The following is an 8,920-nucleotide window of genomic DNA, read 5'->3' as shown; positions in this document are numbered from 1 at the left end:
CCTACCTTAGAAGACCAGATTCGCCAAGCCCAACTTCTGGATGCTATGGTGAAGAAGGTGAAGATTGGTATTGCAAAGAGTCAGTCCAAGTACAAGTGCTACCGACTTGATGACAAGGACACTCTCTTTTTCGAGGATCGAATTGTTGTGCCCAAAGGTGAACTTCGTAAGGTGATCATGAACGAGGCTCACAACTCTCTTCTCTCCATCCACCCTGGTAGTACGAAGATGTATCAGGACCTCAAGCAAGCTTATTGGTGGACTCGAATGAAGCGCGAGATCGCTCAATTCGTGAACGAGTGTGATGTCTGCAGAAGAGTGAAGGCAGAACACCAAAGGCCAGCTGGTCTCCTCCAACCTCTTGCCATTCCAGAATGGAAGTTTGACCACATTGAAATGGACTTCGTGACTGGGTTTCCAAAGTCCAAGCGTGGCAATGATGCTATATTTGTCGTCATCGACAAGCTCACCAAAGTGGCTCACTTTCTGCCTATCAAAGAGTCGATCACTGCAGCTCAATTGGCGGAACTCTATACCTCTCGCATTGTCTCTCTGCACGGTATTCCTCAAGTGATATCTTCAGACCGTGGCAGCATCTTTACCTCCAAGTTTTGGGATTCTTTTCAGAAGGCCATGGGCACCAACATCCGCTTCAGCACAGCTTTCCATCCTCAAACAAGCGGTCAAGTCGAGCGTGTCAATCAGATTCTTGAAGATATGCTCAGGGCTTGTGTGATTTCTTTCGGCATGAAGTGGGAAGATTGTCTTCCTTATGCTGAATTCTCATACAACAACAGCTTTCAAGCAAGTTCGGGCAAGGCCCCCTTTGAAATTCTGTATGGCAGGAAGTGCCGTACCCCTCTCAACTGGTCTGAAACCGGTGAACGTCAGCTGCTGGGTAATGACTTAATCACAGAAGCAGAAGAAATGTGCAAAGTCATTCGTGATAACCTCAAAGCAGCTCAATCCCGCCAGAAGTGCTACTATGATAGTAAGCACCGTGATCTGGCTTTCGAGATCGGAGATCATGTTTACCTCCGCGTCTCTCCAATGAAAGGTACTCGTCGCTTCGGTATCAAAGGGAAGCTTGCCCCTAGATACGTGGGACCTTTCAAGATTGTCAGCAAGAGAGGCGACCTCGCCTATCAACTCGAGCTTCCTTCAAACTTTGCAAATGTTCATGATGTGTTCCATGTCTCTCAGCTTCGAAAGTGCTTCAAGACTCCTGACCGCACCGTCAACTTCGAGGACATTGAGCTCCAAGAAGATCTCTCTTATCGTGAGCACCCAGTTGCTATTCTTGAAGAGACTGAACGCAAGACTCGCAACAAGTCAATCAAGTTCCTCAAAGTTAAGTGGTCTCACCATTCCGACCGTGAAGCCACCTGGGAACGCGAGGATCACCTTCGTTCTGAGTACCCGGAGTTCTTTCAGTCCTAGATCTCGGGACGAGATCTTTTCGTAGTGGTGGAGTGTTGTAACGCCCCAGAGGTAACTTTCCCCTTTTGTACTCCAACTCTTGCCGTCTCCGGCGCTAAGTTATATTTATTTCTCGGGTTCGGGTCCTTGTCTCCGTGTGTTGTTTTCGTTTTCATGTATCTCATACCATGTCATCACGTGCATTGCATTTGCATACATGTTCGTCTCATGCATTCGAGCATTTTCCCCGTTGTCCGTTTTGCATTCCGGCGCTTCGTTCTCCTCCGGTGGTCATTTCTAGTCTTCTTTCGTGTGTGGGGTTTAAACATCTCCGGATTGGTCCGAGACTTGCCAAGCGGCCTTGGTTTACTACCGGTAGACCGCCTGTCAAGTTTCGTATCATTTGGACTTCGTTTGATACTCCAACGGTTAACCGAGGGACCGAAAAGGCCTCGTGTGTGTTGCAGCCCAACACCCCCCAAATTTTGGCCCAAAACCCACCAAACTCTGCTCCATGTCCTAGAGCGTTCGATCACGATCGTGTGGGCGAAAACCGCACCTCATTTGGACTCTCCTAGCTCCCTCTATGCCTATATATACACCCCTCCGTTTTCGGATCTCTCCCTCTCCCCGAAACCCTAAAAAAAAACAGATCAAACCTCCCCGCACCGACGGACACGTCCGCCCCCAGCCGGACGCGTCCGCCGCCGCCCGCCTCCGCCATCCGCGTCGCGCCACGTGGCCCGGGGACCGCTTCGCCGCCGCCGAAGCCCGCCGGCCCGCGGGAGGCCCGCCTCTCGCCCCCACGGGCCAGAACCGGCGCCGCCCGACTCCCTCGATCGGCCGCCCGCGCCCGACCTCCTCTTCCCCGACGCCGGCGCCGGAGTTCGCCGCGCCGCCGCCACCTCGACGCGGTCCGGCCGCCCTGCCGCGCCGTTCCACGCCGCCGTTCGCCGCCCTGAGGCGCCCAGCTCGACGCCGGAGCTCGCCGCCGCCTCCTCGCCGCCCCCTCGTCGCCGGCCGAAGGCCCCGGCCGCAGCCCCTCTCCCCGGCGAGTCCCGCGCCTCTCCGGTGGTCCTCGGCGTCCGTGCCCCGGCGAGCTCAGATCCAGATCCGCGCGTGAACAGTAAACCCTAGGGTTGACTTTTGCCTCTCTCCGTTAAGTTTTTATGCATTCTTTGACTGATGTTATCTCCGCAACCGTAGATCCGTTTTGGGCGTATGATATATCAAAATCTTCGCCTCGACATGTACATCATTTCATTCCATTGCATCATTTGCATTTGAGGTCATCTTGTTACCCAAAATGCTGTTAGAAGGAGGCTTCGTGAGTTAAATTGCAGATCCGTTAGTTCACCATGCACTTTTGTCATTTTTGCTATATTTAATCCATGCATGATATGCCTGTGCCCCTTTGGGATGTATTGTGAAGCATTTTGTCTTCTTTCCAGAGGTGCCACCCATGCATTTTTAGGATGTGTGTGTTGTCTTGTGCAAGCTTGCGAAGTAGGGTACCTGAGAATGCAGATTTCAGGGACTTGGTGATTTTCACTAAGTCTGGGATATTTTAGTTCATGTTGCTATATGTCCAGCTTGTTTCCTAGCGATCCGTGCCTCTTTTGAGGATGATCAGTAAGGGAGTTTTGATATTTATGTCATGCTCTATCCATCCATGTCTTTGTTGGCATTTTTGGAGTGCTCTAGGTTGACTCAATCGAGCTCAACTTTTGCTTCGTTGTTAATCTGGGCAGATCGTCAACTTGTTTGCGATTTCGCCGATGCTACCGTTAGTGTTCCATGCATGCATTGCCTTCGTTCTTGCCATGTGTAGCTAGCACTTTGTGCCTTCTTGCTGGTTATATGCTTTCCTTGCCATGACTTGCACCGTAGTGAGTGCATCGAGCTCGTTTACATGCCTTCGTGAGTTAAATTTCAGCATGTCTCAGTTTTCACTAAGTCTGAAAACTGATTGTGTTCGAGCGATGTTCGTAAGCTCGGTAGAGTATTTTGTGAACCCTTTTGGCCCCAGGTCACTTTGGGTGTTTTATTAAGCTTGTTGAGTAGCTCCATGCCATGTTCTTACCTGTCATGTTCAGGTTTTCTATCATGTTGTTTTGCTGCTCCGAAGAGAGCATCGTGATCTGAAATTTCAGACTAGTGTTAAATTCACTAAGTCTGAAATCTGTTTTGCATTTGCGTTTTAGCCATGCTTGTTTGAACCTCTTAATGGATGAATTTGCCTAGGGCTCAGTGCTAGTGTTTTGTCAACCATCTTGTGTACATCACTGCCATATATTTTGTTTTCATGTTTGGTGGCTGTAGCATGTTCATTTCGTTGCATTTAGATGCCTACTTGCTGTAAATCGCAGACCGGTGTCATATCTTAAAACGCTTGCCATTTCCAAACCGTAGCTCCGATTCCTATGATCTTTATATCGTTTTCAAGCGATTTCATCCCCTCTATCCAGTGGCACACTTGGTTTTCCAAGTTGATGCCAGGTTCATGCATTTCCTGTCATATCTTGCATTTTGCATCCCGCATCGCATCCCGCATAGCCTATCGTCATTTCATCGTATTGCTTGGACTTGCCCGTGGTTGATTGTATCCTTGTTGCTTGTTTGTCTTGTTGGGTAGAGCCGGGAGACGAGTTCGCTACCGAGGAGCCCGTTGAGTTTGCTTGTGAGGATCCAGTCAACTCTGACAACTGTGCAGGCAAGATGATCATACCCTCGAAATCACTACTATCTTTGCTATGCTAGTTTGCTCGCTCTTTTGCTTTGCCACTGCTACGATGCCTACCTTTTGCTTGTCAGCCTCCCAATTGCCATGTGATCCCCTAACCCTCCATTGTCCTAGCAAACCGTTGATTGGCTATGTTACCGCTTTGCTCAGCCCTTCTTATAGCGTTGTTAGTTGCAGGTGAAGATTGGAGCCGTTCCTTGTTGGAACATTTATTTACTTGTTGGGATATCATTATATTGCTATGTTATCTTAATGCATCTATATATTTGGTAAAGGGTGGAAGGCTCGGCCTTATGTCTGGTGTTTTGTTCCACTCTTGCCGCCCTAGTTTCCGTCATATCGGTGTTATGTTCCCGGATTTTGCGTTCCTTACACGGTTGGGCTATTATGGGAACCCCTTGACAGTTCGTCTTAAGTAAAGCTCTTCCAGCAATGCCCAACATTGGATTTACCATTTGCCTCCTAGCCTTTTCTTTCCCTTGGGTTCTGCAGACTCAAGGGTCATCATTATTTTACCCCCCCCCCCCGGGCCAGTGCTCCTCTGAGTGTTGGTCCACCTGTCAGCTACCGGTGGCTACCAGGGGCAACTCTGGGCTGGCCTACCCGTACCTAGGACAATCTGAGTGTGCCCTGAGAAAGAGATATGTACAGCTCCTATCGGGATTTGTCGGCACATTCGGGCGGTGTTGCTGGTTTAGTTTTACCCTGTCGAAATGTCTTGTTGTACCGGGATACCGAGTCTGATCGGAATGTCTCGGGTGGAGGTCTATTCCTTCGTTGACCGTGAGAGCTTGTCATGGGCTAAGTTGGGACTCCCCTGCAGGGATTGAACTTTCGAAAGCCGTGCCCGCGGTTATGGGCAGATGGGAATTTGTTAACGTCCGGTTGTAGAAAACCCGAAGTTGACCTTATTTAAAATACACCAACCGCGTGTGTAACCGTGATGGTCTCTTCTCGGCGGAGTCCGGGAAGTGAACACGGTGTTGGAGTTATGCTTGCGCAGGTTGTTCCTTTAGCTTCTCGCTCGTGCTTCGCCTTCTCTTCTCGCTCTCTTTTGCGTATAAGTTAGCCACCACATATGCTAGTCGCTTGCTGCAGCTCCACATATATTTGCCTTATCCATTCCTATGAGCTTAAATAGTTTTGATCGCGAGGGTACGAGATTGCTGAGTCCCTGTGGCTCACAGATACTATAACTCCAGATGCAGGTCCAGGTGATTTCGCTCCAGGTGACGAGTACGAGCTCAAGTGGGAGTTCGACGAGGACTCTCAGCGTTACTATGTGTCTTTTCCCGATGATCAGTAGTGGTGCCTAGTTGGGGTTATCGATTCAGGACCTTGTCGCATGTTGGGTTCTTTTCTATTTTGGCGCCGTAGTCGGGCCATGAGTGTTTGTTTGGTGGTTGTTATTTATGTACTCTGATGTGACGTGGCGAGTGTAAGCCAACTATGTTATCTCCCCCTTTTTATTATATATTACATGGGATGTTGTAATGATTGCCTGACTTGCGACATTGCTTTCAATGCGGTTATGCCTCTAAGTCGTGCCTCGACACGTGGGAGCTATAGCCGCATCGAGGGCGTTACACCGGTTCTGTTGCAAGTATTAGTAACTCGAAACAGGAGTTGCAGAGACTAGTTAAATGCGAGGTGACGATGTGTGTTGGAAATGATTCCAAGGTTGATATGATCACCATCGTACACTCCCTCTACCTTCGGGATTAATGTTGAACTTAGATAAATGTTACTCGGAGTTTGCGTTGAGCATGAATATGATTAGATCATGTTTATTGCAAAATGATTATTCATTTAAGTTAGAGAATAATTATTATTCTGTTTACATCAATAAAACCTTTTATTGTCATACACCCAATGTAAATGGTTTATTGAATCTCGATTGTAGTGATACACATATTCATAATATTTATGCCAAAAGATGCGAAGTTGATAATGATAGTGCAATATATTTGTGGCACTGCCATTTAGGTCATATTGGTGTAAAGCGCATGAAGAAACTCCATGCTGATGGGCTTTTGGAATCAGTTGATTATGAATCATTTGATACTTGCGAACCATGCCTCATGGGCAAGATGACTAAAGCTCCGTTCACCGGAACAATGGAGCGAGCTAATGACTTATAGGAAATAATACATACCGATGTATGCAGTCCGATGAGTGTTGAAGCACGCGGTAGGTATCGTTATTTTCTAACCTTCACAGATGATTTGAGTAGGTATGCATATATCTACTTAATGAAACACAAGTCTAAAATATTTAAAAGTTCAAGGAATTTCAGAGTGAAGTGGAGAATCATCGTAACAAGAAAATAAAGTTTCTATGATCTAATCGCGGAGGTGAATATTAGAATTACGAGTTTGACCTTCATTTAAAACAATGTGGAATAGTTTCACAACTCACGCCACTTGGAACACCACAGCTTAATGGTGTGTCCGGACATCGTAACCGTATTTTATTAGATATGGTGCAATCTATGATGTCTCTTACCGATTTACCACTATTGTTTTGGGGTTATGCATTAGAGACCATTGCATTCACGTTAAACAGGGCACTGTCTAAATCTATTGAGACGACACTGTATGAACTGTGGTTTGGCAATAAACCAAAACTATCGTTTCTTAAAGTTTGGGGTTGCGACACTTATGTCAAAAGGCTTAAATCTGATAAGCTCGAGCACAAATCAGAGAAGTGCGTCTTCATAGGATACCCTAAGGAAACTGTTGGGTACACCTTCTACCAAAGGTCCGAAGGCAAGATCTTTGTTGCCAAGAATGGAACCTTTCTAGAGAAGGAGTTTCTCTCGAAAGAAGTGTGTGGGAGGAAAGTAGAAATTGATGAGGTAATTGTACCTTCTCTCAATTCGGAAAGTATCTCATTAGAGAAAAATGTTCTCGTGATGCCTACACCAACTAGAGAGGAAGATAATGATAATGATCATGGAACTTCAGATCAAGTTACTACTGAACCTCGTAGATCAACCAAAACACGATCAACACCAGAGTTGTATGGTAATCCTATTCTGGAAGTCATGTTACTAGACCATGGCGAACCTACGAACTACGAAGAAGCTATGATGAGCCTAGATTCCATAAATGGCTTGAGGCCATGAAATATGAGATAGGATCCATGTATGAGAACAACGTGTGGACTTTGGTGGATTTGCCCAATGATCGGCAACCTATAGAGAATAAATGGATCTTCAAGAAGAAGACCGACGCTGATGGTAATCTTACTGTCTATAAAGCTCGACTTGTTGCAAATAGGTTTTCGACAAGTTCAAGGAATTGACTATGATGAGAGTTTCTCACCCATAGCGATGCTTAAGTCTATCCAAATCATGTTAGCAATTACCGCATTTTATGATTTTAAAATCTGGCAAATGGATGTCAAAACCACATTCCTTAATGGATTTCTTAAAGAAGAGTTGTATATGATGCAACCAGAAGGTCTTGTCGATCCTAAAGGTGCTAACAAAGTGTGCAAGCTCCAGCAGTCCATCTATGGGCTGGTGCAAGCATCTCGGAGTTGGAATATACACTTTGATGAGGTGATCAAAGCATATGGTTTTATACATACTTTCGAAGAAGCCTGTATTTAGAAGAAAGTGAGTGGGAGTTCTATAGCATTTCTAATATTATATGTGGATGACATATTGTTGATTGGAAATGACTTAGAATTTCTGGATAGCATAAATGGATACTTGAATAAGAATTTTTCAATGAAAGACCTCGGTGAAGCTGCTTACATATTGGGCATCAAGATCTATAGAGATAGACTAAGACACTTGATAAGACTTTCAGTGAGTACATACCTTGACAAGATTTTGAAGGAGTTCAAAAATGGATCAGACAAAGAAGGAGTTCTTGCCTGTATTGTGAGGTGTGAAGTTGAGTAAAGACTCAAAACCCGACCATAGCATAAGATAAAGAGAGAATGAAAGTCATTCCCTATGCCTCTGCCATAGGTTTTATAAAGTATGCCATGCTGTGTACCAAACCTGTTGTGTACCTTGCCATGAGTTTGGCAAGGGGGTACAATAGTGATCCAGGAGTAGATCACTGGATAGCGGTCAAAATTAGTTACCTTAAAGAGGACTAAGGAAATTTTCTCGGTTATGAAGGTGATAAAGAGTTTGTCGTAAAGAGTTACGTCAATGCAAGCTTTGACACTGATCTAGATGACTCTAAGTCTCAATATAGATACATATTGAACATGGGAGAAATTATCTAGAGTAGCTCCATACAGAGCTTTGTAGACATAGAAATTTGCAAAATACATACGGATCTTAATGTGACAGACCCGTTGACTAAAGCTCTCTCACAAGCAAAACAAGATCACTCCTTAGTACTCTTTGGGTGTTAGTCACATGGAGATGTGAACTTTATTATTGACTCTAGTAAACCATTTGGGTGTTGGTCGCATGGCGATGGAACTATGGGTGTTAATCACATGAGATGTGAACTATTGGTGTTAAATCACATGGCGATGTGAACTAGATTATTGACTCTAGTGCAAGTGGGAGACTGAAGGAAATATGCCCTAGAGGCAATAGTAATGTTTTTATTTTATATTTCCTTATTTCATGATAAATTTTTATTATTCATGCTAGAATTATATTAACCAGAACTTGATACATGTGTGGATACATAGACAAAACACCATGTCCCTAGTAAGTCTCTACTAGACTAGCTCATTAATCAAAGATGGTTAAGTTTCCTAACTGTTGGGGATATAGCTATT

This window comes from Triticum aestivum, chromosome 4B (genome assembly GCF_018294505.1).
Source record: "Triticum aestivum cultivar Chinese Spring chromosome 4B, IWGSC CS RefSeq v2.1, whole genome shotgun sequence".
NCBI lineage: Eukaryota > Viridiplantae > Streptophyta > Magnoliopsida > Poales > Poaceae > Triticum > Triticum aestivum.
This window is presented reverse-complemented; position numbering follows the sequence as displayed.